The sequence below is a fragment of the Silene latifolia genome, chromosome 6, assembly GCF_048544455.1.
Source record: "Silene latifolia isolate original U9 population chromosome 6, ASM4854445v1, whole genome shotgun sequence".
NCBI lineage: Eukaryota > Viridiplantae > Streptophyta > Magnoliopsida > Caryophyllales > Caryophyllaceae > Silene > Silene latifolia.
In genome coordinates, this window is record NC_133531.1 from 89,448,622 (window position 1) to 89,463,256 (window position 14,635).

Sequence of the window (14,635 nt, forward strand, 5' to 3'; positions counted from 1 at the left end):
ATTAACAACAACAACATATAGATAATAAAGAGAATTAAACATGATAGCAAAACTAATAATGATTGAATAGAGCAATTACGATAGCAATGAAGGAGAGAAGGAAATAAAGAAATAATTAAGATTAAGGAATTAAAGAAGAATAATAGTACCAATCGCAATCCGAATTCAAGTAGCAAAAGTGTAGAAAGAAAGCTAAATCCAAGAAACAGTAGTAAAAAAAAAGTGAATGAGAGGAGTTACGCAGTCTAATGTTCTTTTAACATACGAAAATCCTCTCCTAAACCTGACCTATGGACTAATTACAAAAGCCCATACGAAATTAGGCGGAAAATAATGTAAAGCAGGATAAACCACTCGATCGAGTGGAAATAAACCACGCGATCGAGTAACTAATCGTCAAACCTCTCGATCGAGTGGAAATAAACCACTCGATCGAGTACTCCTTGCAATGTCTTCTCTTGTGTATACTCGAACTGCTCGATCGAGCAACTTTCAATATGTAAAGCATTCGATCGACTAGAAAACTAGTCGATCGAGATGTTTAGGCACATTAGACATTAAAACACCTCCCGAAACCAGCTCACGCGTCTTCCAAGTGTTAGATTCCAAGCTCAGGCTCCTCGTTCTCCATAAATGCATGCAAATGGGACGAATTAAGGCTCGATTTAGCTCCTCTTTGGTTAATTCCTGCAAATTACATAAAACGAACCAAAGTAGAATATTCGGGGGTATTTGTAGCTAGATGCTACATAAATAGTACAGAAATACGTGTAAAAATGAGGTAAAAACCTTATATAAAATACACGCATCAAATCTCCCAAAATCAAACCTTTGCTTGTCCCCAAGCAAAATATGAATGCAACTAAAGTATAAACAATGGAACGGGACCAACGCAACAGCTACAAATCACCCACGAAAACCAGTTTAATGCAATAACTGACAAAGTGACAAATGAGAAGTGTAAACGAATTAAATCAATGTTTCAAACTTACTGAACCGTCGACCTTGTAAGACTCAAATGATATCGGACTCTCACGGGTCGCTCATCACTCAAAATTAAGCACAAGGTGAGTATATATGTAAAAGATAGAGAGAAGTAAAGACACTCACCTAACTCGACCTATAAGAACATGCATGCAGTTAGCATGAATAAGGTCTCTACAACCATACATATGCATTCCAACCATACTAATGACCAAAACACATGTCGAGGACTTACATTTGGGTAAGTTAGGTAATGGGTAAAAAGGGGCTAAGATGAATTTGGGTATGTGGAGTTAATAGCCAGGCTAGCAACAACGAATCCAAATTTTGAACTGCATCCCAACTTCGTAGTCAATATAACAAAACAAAACGGTGCAAATACCATGCACTCTACTCACGAAACACCAAAAACTCGTCAACTCCCCATAAGATATAAGTAAGACATGGGAGTGAAAATCATTATACAATTTCTCATTTTTTTTCTTCGCACATGATTTTTCTTTCTTTTTCTTCTTTTCTTATTTCCATTTTTTCGTTCTCTTTTTTTTCTTTTTCATTTCATTTTTTTTTTCATTTTTTTTTTCATTCATCATTTTTCTCTTTCATTCCCTTCAATTCTTCCACCATCTTCTGAAAATCAGATAAAAATAACCAAACTGCAGTAAAACATTCCAAACAGCTACTCATCACTAGCTCGGCTAGGGTAGGATAAATTATAGATAGTAGCTAATAGGACAAAAAGGCAATTTGGCTATGTAGGGCTCATGGGTAAAATGAAATAAAAGGGAACTGCCTCTCCTAACATGTGTTACTATCCACAGACCGAAAGCATACAGGTATTAAGAAGACTAGACTCATGCTTATGCAAATTGATGTTACATGCCTTAAAGAGAGTACTACTCACATCCTAAATGAAACCGGTCATGAATGTCACCAGTTTATAAAGCTCTAACCTCAGAATGTAATGTAGCTTGCCGATATATGAATCAAGTCTATTCGTTCAGATAAGAGAGAAACAAAAACTCGTAGATCATGCACATAATCATGCCAGCTAAATGCCAAGAATATGCAAGGCTCAAGTAAGGATTCAATGTAGCGTCAAAGTTCAAACGTTCCGACTCAAATTAAACGTGAAAATTTTTGAATTTTATGATTTTTTTTTTGAATTAATTAAAACAACAATGCATGCGAAAATAATTAAACATGCAAGCGAAAATGCAAGAAAACATGCAGACACAGATATGGATGCATACCTCCCCAAACCAAACCGTACAATGCCCTCATTTTACCAAAAATAGGGAGAGAAATGCAAACTGAAGAGAAAAGGAGAGGTGGAGTCGGAATACTTACAAAACCTCGTGAAGAGGGACCTCCCCAAACCGACCATGAACATGGGAGGTCAAAAGAAGTCAAGCAGTAGCTCCATAGACGTAAAATAGCAACTGGAAGGCATAACTCCTCGATCGAGTAGCTTGGAACTGGTCGATCGAGTAAACTGGTGTCTGGAAGGACTCGATCGAGTAAAAAGACCACTCGATCGAGTAAACGTGTTTATGCAACTTGTCGATCGAGTAATTATATCACTCGATCGAGTGAATATTACCAAAAAAGTGCTCGATCGAGTAGAAAACCTACTCGATCGAGTGACTGGACCTGCAAAATACGCATCAAAAGCAAGGAGAGTACATAGAAAGCATAAGAACAGCGTCTAATATTCAACATAAAGCTAAAGAAAAATAAAGAGTTCAACAAAAGTTCAATAAAACAGTCCGGGCTGCCTCTCGGAGAGCGCTGGTTTAAGAGGTCCCGCATGACCTTTCTGGCATCAATTAACTGGCGCATCTAGCTCGTCGAAGTACAAGACTTCTACACGATTGTCTGCTTCATTTGCCTCGTGATAATGCTTCACATATTGCCCATTCACCTTGAACCTACTACCTTCGGAATCTTCGAGCTCCACGGATCCAATTTGTAAATCTTTGTCACCGTATAAGGACCACTCCACTTGGACTTCAGCTTGCCAGGAAACAATCTCAATTGGGCATTAAACAGCAGCACCTTTTGCCCAACATGAAACTTGTAACACCCCCATACTCCAAGTGCCTTACCAGGACCACTCAGGTATGAAGACATTACCATCTCGGTTACCCGAGGCAATGATAATCAAATAAACAATGAAGAAACAACGTTTAAATATAAATACTTAGCGAAGAGTTACAATTCTCAAAACCAAACCAAAAGTGTAATACATGTTCTCAAGCTGACTGTTCTAACTGAAATGTAAATAAACTAATAAGCTATAGCGGAAGACTCCTATCATCATGTCGTGGCAATCCCGGCTATCCCGCACTCATCTCATACCTGCTCAATATCCGCTCACCATCCCCGAATGGATCACCGCAGGTTTACAAAACAACACCGGGTCGATACTAATCACACAACTCAATATATATTAACAATAAGATAAACAGAAACTTAATGTCACACACACACTGATCACGCCAATTCCAATCATCTCAATCATCGACGCTCTCTGGACCAACCCTGCCAGTGGGGGACCGCAGCCGTACCCACCAAATCCCCGCTCCACATAGTGAGCGATAACCCTGTCCATTAACGTGCACATCCCTTCTGTGGCGGGTTCCACAGAAGGCGAAACTAGGGCGTGAAGCCACTCCCGCAAGTGACCCCACTCAGCCGAGGACACGCCTCGAGAACCATAGACAACAATCACAATCACAATCACAATCGTCACAATACAATTACTATATCAAACAATCAATCTCAACACATCAACAATCATCCCATTATGGGACTAATACTGAGTAGGAAATCCTACCTGGAAAGCACACTATCAGACGGTCTCTACTGCTGTATCAAAAAGCTTCCTCTATGAAACCTCCTCCTATCATACAACATACAAACGCTACCAAATCACATACTACTCATAAAACCCCAAATCCCTATATTAGGGTTTAACCAAATTAAAGGAAAGACAATAAAAAGGGTACATAGATCTTACCCTCGACGCAAGGAACTCAACGGTATAATCAACGATGAGAACTGACCTCCCAAACTCCGGGAATTGCTAACAATGCGATTAAGATGGTGAACTTGCTTGCTTTCTCTCTTAAACAGTAAATTAGGTTTTGCAAAAGTGATTTAGAAACAATGACGGAAGGTTATATATCTTAATCGCATAATTAACAAAACCCGAGAAAACTCCCCCAGTAAAAACCTAGGCTACTCGATCGAGTACCCAAGGTACTCGATCGAGTACCCCCTTACTCGATCGAGTATCCTAGTTACTTGATCGAGTACCCAACAGGTCAGAAACTTTTCTAAAACGCAACTTACCCTTACTCGACAGAGTAAGGCCTACTCGATAGAGTACCCGAAGACTCATAAATACGGAGTATTACAAAACTCCCGAGGTAGAATTCTCTTGTCATGCCATCTCTTCGTCTTTTCTTTATAAATGCGCGAGCTATCATAGGCATTAAGCCTAAACTCTTCCAACTCATCTAGCTGCAAAAGACGATTCTGACCACACAACTTAGGATCAAAGTTAAGCTCACGAATTGTCCACCAAGCCTTACATTCCAATTCAACAGGTAAGTGACATGATTTCCCATAAACTAACCTATAAGGTGATGCACCAATTGGTGTCTTAAAGGCAGTTCTGTAGGCCCATAATGTGTCTTCTAATTTAAGACTCAAGTCCTTCCGTGATTTAGAAACTACTTTAGACAAGACCTCTTTCAACTCGCGATTAGAGACCTCAACCTGACCACTAGTTTGGGGATGATACCCCAAACCACGCCGGTGTTGGACACCAACTTTAGACAGAATAGAAGTTAGTTTCTTTTCCTTAAAGCGCATTCCCCCATCACTAATGACGACCCTAGGGACACCAAATCAGGGAAATATGACCTTTTTAAACATTTTTATCACGGTCTTGGCATCACAATGAGGTGAAGCAATTGCCTCAACCCATTTCGACACATAATCTACAGCCACTAAAATGTACCTGTTACCTTTACTAGATGGGAACGGTCCTTGGAAGTCAATGCCCCAGACATCGAAAACCTCAACCTCTAAGATACCATTTTGTGGCATCTCATGTCTCTTTGAAATGTTCCCTGATCGTTGGCAAGCATCACAAGCTGAAACAAAAGACTTAGCATCAGCAAACAAAGAAGGCCAGTAAAAACCAGACTGAAGTACCTTAGCCACGGTGCGCGATGGACCGTGGTGACCACTATATGAAGAGGAGTGATGCCTTCCGGACAACTTTGGCCTCCCATCTGCGGAATACACCGTCGTAGAGACCGTCGCACATTCCTTAAACAAATAAGGATCATCCCGTAAATATCGCTTTTAGCTTTATACATAAAACGCTTCCTCTGCTGATGAGAAAGGTCAGGCGGCAGCTTGCCACTGACAACGAAGTTAGCTATATCTGCATACCAGGGCTCTTGGTTAACAATAGACGATAAAACAACAAATAAAGTATCGTCAGGGAAAGAGTCATCAATAGGTAGAGAATCTTCCCCTTCCTGTCGCGTCAGTCGCGACAGATGATTAGCTACAACGTTCTCAGCTCCTTTCTTATCCTTAATCTGCAAATCAAACTCCTGAAGAAGGAGTATCCATCTCAATAGCCATGGTTTAGCCTCCTTCTTAGCAAGGAGATGCCTCAAAGCCGCATGGTCAAGTAAAAACAGAACTCTCGACCCAATCAAATAAGAACGAAATTTCTCTAAGGCATAAACTACAAACTAGCGCACTCTTTCTCAGTGGTAGTGTACTTCACTTGAGCCTCATCCAGAGTTCGGCTCGCATAGTAGATAACATTCAAAGCTTTGTCTTTCCTTTGGCCTAGCACCGCTCCTAGTGCATAGTCACTGGCATCACACATTATCTCAAACGGCAAGTCCGGTTGGGAGGTGTATGATCGGCGCAGAGACTAAAGCCTCGCTTTAACTCGTGAAAAGCAGAAAGACACTCATCAGTAAACACAAAAGGGGCATCCTTAACTAGCAGCTGTGTAAGTGGTTTAACAATTTTTGAGAAATCCTTGATAAACCGGCGATAAAAGCCGGCGTGGCCAAGGAAACTCCTCACCCCCTTAACATTGACAGGAGGTGGTAATTGCTGAATCACTTCCACCTTTGCTTTATCAACCTTTATTCCCCTATCAGAAACTAAGTGCCCTAAGACAACTCCCTCGTTGACCATGAAATGGCACTTCTCCCAGTTAAGCACAAGATTAACCTCAATGTAGCGCTGCAACACTTTATCAAGGTTAGACAGACAGTTAGAAAAATCACTTCCATAAACACTGAAATCGTCCATGAAAACTTCCATAATAGACTCAATATACTCTGAAAATATCCCCATCATACACCTTTGGAAGGTGGCAGGGGCATTACATAAACCAAAAGGCATCCTGCGATAAGCAAACACGCCCTGAGGACAAGTAAATGTAGTCTTAGCTTGATCGTCTGGGTGAATGGGGATCTGAAAGAACCCGGAATACCCGTCTAAATAGCAGAAAAACTTATGAGAAGCTAACCTTTCTACCATTTGATCAATAAACGGAAGGGGAAAGTGATCTTTCTTGGTGGCGGCATTAAGCTGTCTGTAATCTATACACATCCGCCAACCAGTCACTACTCGGGTAGGTATTAACTCATTCTTATCATTCTTAACCACAATTGTCCCTCCTTTCTTCGGGACCACCTGTACTGGACTCACCCATTTAGAATGACCGACAGAATAAATAATACCTGCGTCGAGCAACTTTAGTACCTCAGCCATCACAACATCTTGCATCTTCGGTTGATCTACGATCCGTCTCGCAAGGTTTGTGATCTTCCTCCGACTCTATCCTGTGCATACAAATATCGGGACTAATCCCCTTGATATCGTCCAGTAAATAGCCCAGTGCTTTCCTGTTTTTCTTAAGTACAGCTAACAAAGAGGTTAGCTGATCATTATCAAGCTTAGCACTAACAATGACTGGATATTTCTCAGTATCATCTAAGAAAACATATTTTAGATGAGAAGGAAGAGGCTTACGTTCCGGTATCTTTACCTCAATGGAGCAAAGAGTGCTAATCATCTGTTCCACTTGCTCTCCCTCAGCGTCGGTGAGTTCACGCTCATCTAAATCATCTATAAGCAAATCCAACATAGCGTCATCGTCATCTGGGCTATCTGCACACTCATCAAAAAGCATAAGGGCTTCTAGTGGGTCCTTCATAAAAGAACCCGACCAAAAGTCATAAATAGACTCGTCAATAATATCAACCGAATAACAAGTATCCCCTATCATTGGCCGAGCCAAAGTACTAGGCAGACTGAAAGTGATCGCGTCATCCCCTACTTCAAGAGCCAAACGCCCTTGTTTGACATCAATAACGGCCCCAGCTGTACAAAGGAATGGCCTTCCTAAGATAATTGGGGTCCGGGTGTCCTCTAAGACACCTAAGGGCTTCCTAACAGATCTATCAGCCATCTGTAGGGTAATGTTAGTCACTTTAAGATGACTCATGTTCAGTTTCTTGCAGACAGATAGGGGCATGACACTGACGCTGGCTCCTAAATCACAAAGAGCCTTATAAATAACCACATTGCCTATAATACAGGTAATAGAGAAGCTACCCGGGTCTTTCATTTTAGGTGGGGCCTTATTTAAAAGTAAATTACTAGACTCTTCCATAAATGAAACAGTCTCAAATTCACTCAAATCTCTCTTACGCGTCACAATATCTTTCATAAACTCAGCGTAAGTAGGTACCTGGGTAACAAGTTCGGTAAAAGGGACAGTTACCTGGAGGTTCTTCACAACGTCCACAAACTTACCGTACTATCGCTCGATCTTTGCGTCCTTCAGACGACCTGGGAAGGGCACTCTGGTAGCAATGAGTGGACCCGCGACTTTCTCTTTACCTTTATCAATGCGTGACGTCTCCACAGCAGGGGAAGATGACACGGTAGCGGAATTAGATAGTAAAATGGGATCTCCGCCGCTTCTGGTACTCGATCGAGTACTTTTACCACTCGATCGAGTGGTTTCACATTGGGAAATGCTCGATCGACCATAACTATCACTTGATCGAGTGATTCCTTTTTCTGGCTTACTCGATCGATCAGTTTTATCACTCGATCGAGTGATTTCTTCAGCAAAGTTACTCGATCGAGTAAGAATATCACTCGATCGACCATCAGCAATTTGAGCACTACTCGATCGACCATAATTATCACTCGATCGAGTGATGGGATGAATTATTTCACTCGATCGAGTAGATTTTTCACTCGATCGAGTGTCTGTACCACACGCACCAATGATTTCGTCCAAAAACTCATCTATATCATCCTCCGGGGGGTATCTTCAGCTATCAAAACCCCGTCTTCTGGTACTTTTGGCCCTTCATGAGTAAGACCAACTTGGAGATTCGTTGCATTGGCTGGATTGCATGTCGGTAGAAGCTTGGCTTGATCTTTCGCGAGTGATAACTGCGCGACTTGTTCTCTCAATTCCGCTATGACAGTTTCTTTCCTATTGCACTTCTCATCAAACTGTTGTGTTATGCTCAACATAAAGGATTTCAGTTCGGCAATTTCCTGATTTGCAGGAGGAGAAACCGGTTGTGGCGCTGGCGTAGAAAGAGTATAAACATTCTTTATTTCTTCATACAGTTGAGGAAAAGGAACTCCTTGCTTGTATTTCTGATAAGCAAGGACGCGCTCTATACTTGCCAGGCATCCAATAGGGTCGTGCCCTTCCATGCCACATCTACCACATAGCTCCACATGATCAGTAATCGAACAAACCTGTGCACTCTCGCCTATGGCTTCTGTAATCTCCACATTACCTAGACTTTTGCTAGGACCTTCCACTGCAGCTGTTGCCAGCTCATTAACTTGTTCACTACCACGGGGATTTCCATATTCAGAGACATGAATAGCCATCTCCTCAATGAGACGCCACCCTTGGTCATCTTCAACATTCTTCGTGAATCTCCCTTTAGCTACGCTGTCAAGAATAGCTCTCTCGCTTTGATATAGTCCGTTGTAAAACTGAGTACAAACGAACCAACGTTTGAACCCATGATGAGGCACAGAGCGGACAAGCTTCTTGAACCTAGTCCAAGCCCCATTCAAATCTTCAGTAGATAGCTGCTCAAAAGAACTAATCTGAGCTCTCAAGGTATTGGTGCGCTGCGGTGGGAAATATCGCCTGTAAAAGGCTAAAGCAAGAGAACTCCAGTCGGTTACACCGGCTGCTTCCCTATTAAGATCTCTCAACCATTCCCGGGCATCATCAGCTAAAGAAAAGGGAAAGAGAACTTCCTTCACTTTGTCCTGTGTCACCCCAGCAGAAAGGGGAATGGTAGAGCAAGACTCAGTAAAAAAACTCTATGTGCCTGCATGGATCTTCTTCAGGTACCCCCCTAAAGAGATTTCTCTCAACCAGCTGCATATAGGATGGGTGGATTCCAAAGGTTCCCGACTCAGTAGTGGGTAGTAAGAAATCTTTTGGAAGGGAATCTACATTAGGCTCTGAATGGCTGGCTAAATTAGGCATTTGGGCAGACAGAGTTTACAAAGCAACAGAAAACCTGCAAAACTAATCAAAAACTTTGCAGAAATGAGATCAGTTTCAAGGAATAAATTCCTTGAGACGAGAAACAAACTTAAATAAAGCAACAAAATTGCGCCACCTCCCCGGCAACGACGCCAAAATTTGACAGGGCAGTCGTATACCTATCAAAAATAACCAACTGCCTCTAACTAATATAGCTAGGGAAGTCGGGTCGATCTCCACAGGGAGATGGGAAAATGTCAGCTTTGTCTAAGTTCGTCACTGTAACCAAATTGGGGGGTTTTAATTGTATTGTTCTAAACTAATGATAAGGATAGAGAAGAAAGAATAAGAGAATAAAGATTAACCAAGTAGAGAAAGCAGCTAAGACAGACGGTTCACCATAATCATTCGGTCAAGTAATCTAGGTCTCAGGTCAATGCAGCTATGGTCTAAGGGGCAGTGAATATCTCCTTTCGGTCTCAATTCGCCCTAAAGCACAAATAGCTTAGCTTTCGCCCTAACTAAAATGCCCTATTGTTCGCTACTAGTCTCACCTCTTCCAACCTTTCGGTCCAGGTCAAGGCTCACTATGATATAAATGTCTAATTGCGTCGACTCAATTAAACAGATACAGATAAATGTAGCAGTTAACAACAAAGATTACACCAGCATTAACCTAGTAAATCGATTACTATCCCTTCATAATTATGGATCCCCTTTAGTCTTGGCAAAAGGGAATTAGCTACGCATCATTATTGAATTAACAACAACAACATATAGATAATAAAGATAATTAAACATGATAGCAAAACTAATAATGATTGAATAAAGCAATTACGATAGCAATGAAGGAGAGAAGGAAATAAAGCAATAATTAAGATTAAGGAATTAAAGAAGAATAATAGTACCAATCGCAATCCGAATTCAAGTAGTAAAAGTGTAGAAAGAAAGCTAAATCCAAGAAACAGTAGTAAAAAAAAGTGAATGAGAGGAGTTACGCAGTCTAATGTTCTTTTAACATACGAAAATCCTCTCCTAAACCTAACCTATGGACTAATTACAAAAGCCCATACGAAATTAGGCGGAAAATAATCTAAAGCAGGATAAACCACTCGATCGAGTGGAAATAAACCACTCGATCGAGTAACTAATCGTCAAACCTCTCGATCGAGTGGAAATAAACCACTCGATCGAGTACTCCTTGCAATGTCTTCTCTTGTGTATACTCGAACTGCTCGATCGAGCAACTTTCAATATGTAAAGCATTCGATCGACTAGAAAACTAGTCGATCGAGCTGTTTAGGCACATTAGACATTAAAACACCTCCCGAAACCAGCTCACGCGTTTTCCAAGTGTTAGATTCCAAGCTCCGGCTCCTCGTTCTCCATAAATGCATGCAAATGGGACGAATTAAGGCTCGATTTAGCTCCTCTTTGGTTAATTTCCTGCAAATTACATCAAACGAACCAAAGTAAAATATTCGGGGGTATTTGTAGCTAGATGCTACATATATAGTACATAAATGCGTGTAAAAATGAGGTAAAAACCTTACATGAAATACACGCATCACCACACATTCTTAACATGATTGAGAATGTCAAGAAGTTGGAGGCACTTGATTGCAAAATCAGTGAGAGCATTGTCATTGACCGAATGCTTCATTCTCTTCACGATGGTTTTGCCCTTTTCAGGGCGAACTACTACATGAATGACTTGAAAAAGAGTCCTCATGAGCTACACTCCCTTCTCGTACAGACCGAGAAGGATATGAAATTGAGTGGGAGCATGAAGCAGGATGTTCTCACGATTTCCAACAAGGGTAAAGGTAAGGGCAAAGCTCCAGGCGACCTAACTGTAGGTAAGCCAAAATTCAAGAAGCCAGGAAACGGTAAGAGTGGGCCCGGTGAGACTAGTGGCTCACAGGGCAAGGCAAAGAGCAAGGGCGGTGACATTGAGTGCCACCATTGTCACAAGACTGGACATTAGAGGAGAAACTGTCCCGTCTACCGTGAGGACATCAAAGCAGGCCGCGTCGTTCCTGTTGGTATGTCATCTTATATTCATATGATTGAGATTAACCATGCAAGTTTCGGAACTTGGGTACTTGATACTGGTTGTGGTTCTCATCTGTGTAATCATTTGCGGGGCCTAAGAAACATCACACCTCTCGGAAAGGGTGATGTGGACTTGCGAGTCGGGAATGGAGCCGAGTTGTCTTTGTCTCGAAAGGAACATATGTAATCCAACTCCCTAGTGGTTTTGAGTTATTTTTAAATAACTGTTACTATGTACCCAGTTTGTCTAAGAACATTATTTCAGTTTCCGTACTTGATAAAGACGGATTTTCATTTTTAATAAAGGATAATAGCTTTATTTTCTCTTTCAATGAAATGATTTATGGCAAAGTGGTTTCCATGAATGGAATTTACATCTTAGATCAAACCACGGAAGTATTATAATAAGAAATTAAAGGTTGGTGACAAAGATCAAACCTATCTATGGCATTGTCGAATGGGACACATAAATGAGAAACGCGTAAAGAAACTTGTCGATAATGGGACTATTCCCGCATTCGAATTTTCTACATATGGCACGTGTGAATCATGTCTCATTGGCAAAATGACTCGAATTTCCTTCAAAGGTGTTGGAATGCGCGCTAGTGACCTATTGGGACTCATACATACTGATGTTTGTGGACCTATGTCAATTACCGCTAGAGATGGCTATAGATATTTTATCACTTTCACGAACGATTTGAGTAGATATGGATATGTCTACTTAATAAAGCATAAAAGTGAGTCCTTTGAGAAATTCAAGGAATACCAGAATAGGGTTGAAAACCAACTGGGTAGAAAGGTTAAAGCACTCCGTTCAGATCAGGGTGGCGAATACCTTTCAAATGAGTTTGATCAACACCTTAAAGACTGTGGAATCGTTTTGCAGTTAACTCCACCTGGAACACCTCAATTAAATGGTGTGTCCGAATGGAGAAATCGAACCTTACTTGACATGGTTCGATCCATGATGAGTCACACAGTAGTGCCTGATTCATTATGGGGTTTTGCTCTTTTGTCAGCTGTTCTTATACTTAACCGAAGTCCGACTAAAGCTGTTGACAAGACTCCATATGAAATGTGGAAGGGAACGGTCCCTAACTTGTCCTTTATTCGGGTTTGGGGCTGCGAGGCTTATGTCAAGTGGAGACACGAGGATAAGCTTGGCCCGCGATCGGTCAAGACATACTTTATAGGTTATCCAAAAGGAACGCTTGGTCATTACTTCTATTCGCCTACCGAACATCGAGTTTTTATTGCGGTTAGTGCAACGTTCTTAGAGAAAGAATTTCTCGAGAACAAGACAAGTAATAGAACCTTCGAGCTGTCGGAGATTCCAGAACCAACAACCGAGGAACAGATGGAGGAAGTTGTTCCTCCAACTGATGATACGATTAATATTCCTGAGGAACCTAGGAGGTCGGGTAGAGTCTCTCATCCTCCAGACAGATACATTGGTATGGTCGAGGAGAATGACGTTTTACTCCTAGAGAGTAATGAACCCGCTACCTATAAAGGTGCTATGGCCTGTTCCGACTCAAAGCTATTGCTCGAAGCCATGCAATCTGAGATGGACTCTATGTATGAGAATGACGTATGGGATCTTGTTGATTTACCTAATAAGGTAAAACCTCTACAGTGCAAATGGCTTTACAAAATACAACGTTCTGTAGACGCGCAACCAGATACCTATAAGGCACGACTAGTGGCAAAAGGTTTCACTCAAGTGCACGGATTGCATTATGATGAGATTTTTGCACCTGTAGTCATGATACGTTCCATTCGGATAATCTTAGCGATTGCCGCATTTCATGACTATGAAATTTGGCAAATGGATGTGAAAACCGCCTTCCTAAACGGTTATTTGGAGGAAGAGTTGTACATGTGTGCAACCCGAAGGTTTCATAGATCCTGAACATCCTAAGAAAGTATGCAAGCTTAAGCGTTCCATTTATGGACTTAAGCAAGCTTCTCGGAGTTGGAATCATCGTTTCGACCAGGTGATAAAAGAGTATGGTTTCACTCGATCGGTCGAGGAACCATGCTTATATATCAAGTCGAGTGGGAGAAAGATTGTATTCTTGATATTGTATGTCGATGACATACTCTTGATTGGCAATGACATTCCTCTCCTATCTTCGGTTAAAGAATGGTTGAAGAACTATTTCCAGATGAAAGATCTGGGTGAGGCACAACGCATATTGGGAATCCGTATCTACCGAGATAGATCACGACGGACGTTATCACTTAGTCAGGAGTCTTATTTGGATAAGATTCTTGAGAAGTTCAGCATGACCAACTCCAAGAAGGGGAACCTTCCAATGACGTCTGGGATGCAGTTGAGCAAGTCTCAGTCATCCACGACGCCTGAAGGGATTGAGCGCATGAGTCGTGTTCCTTATGCATTTGTAATAGGATCAATCATGTATGCCATGATATGCACACGTCCAGACGTGGCATATGCATTGAGTATGCCGAGTCGGTACCAAAAGAATCCAGGTGAAACACACTGGATAGCTGTTAAAAATATCCTCAAGTACCTACGGACGACTAAGGATAGGGTATTGACTTATGGAGCCGATACTAGGCTATGCGCAATCGGTTACGCAGATTCTAGCTTCCAAACGGATCGAGATAACTCAAAATCTCAGTCCGGGTTCATCTTCACTCTTAATGGTGCTGCGGTCAGCTGGAAGAGTTCCAAACAGAGTGTTATAGCAGATTCTACCACTGAATCCGAGTACCCGCTTCGGAAGCAGCTAAGGAAGCGATATGGATGTGTCAATTCTTACAAGGACTTACGATAGTTCCTAGTTCGAATGACCCGATCACCATCTATTGTGATAATAGAGGTGCCATCTTCCAGGCTAAGGAGCCAAAGTCTAGCAACAAATCTAGACATGTACATCGGAAAGCTTACCTGATCCGTGATTATGTGGAGCAAGAAGAGATAGTGATTGACAAGATTGCGACGGATGATAACATCGCGGACCCTCTCAC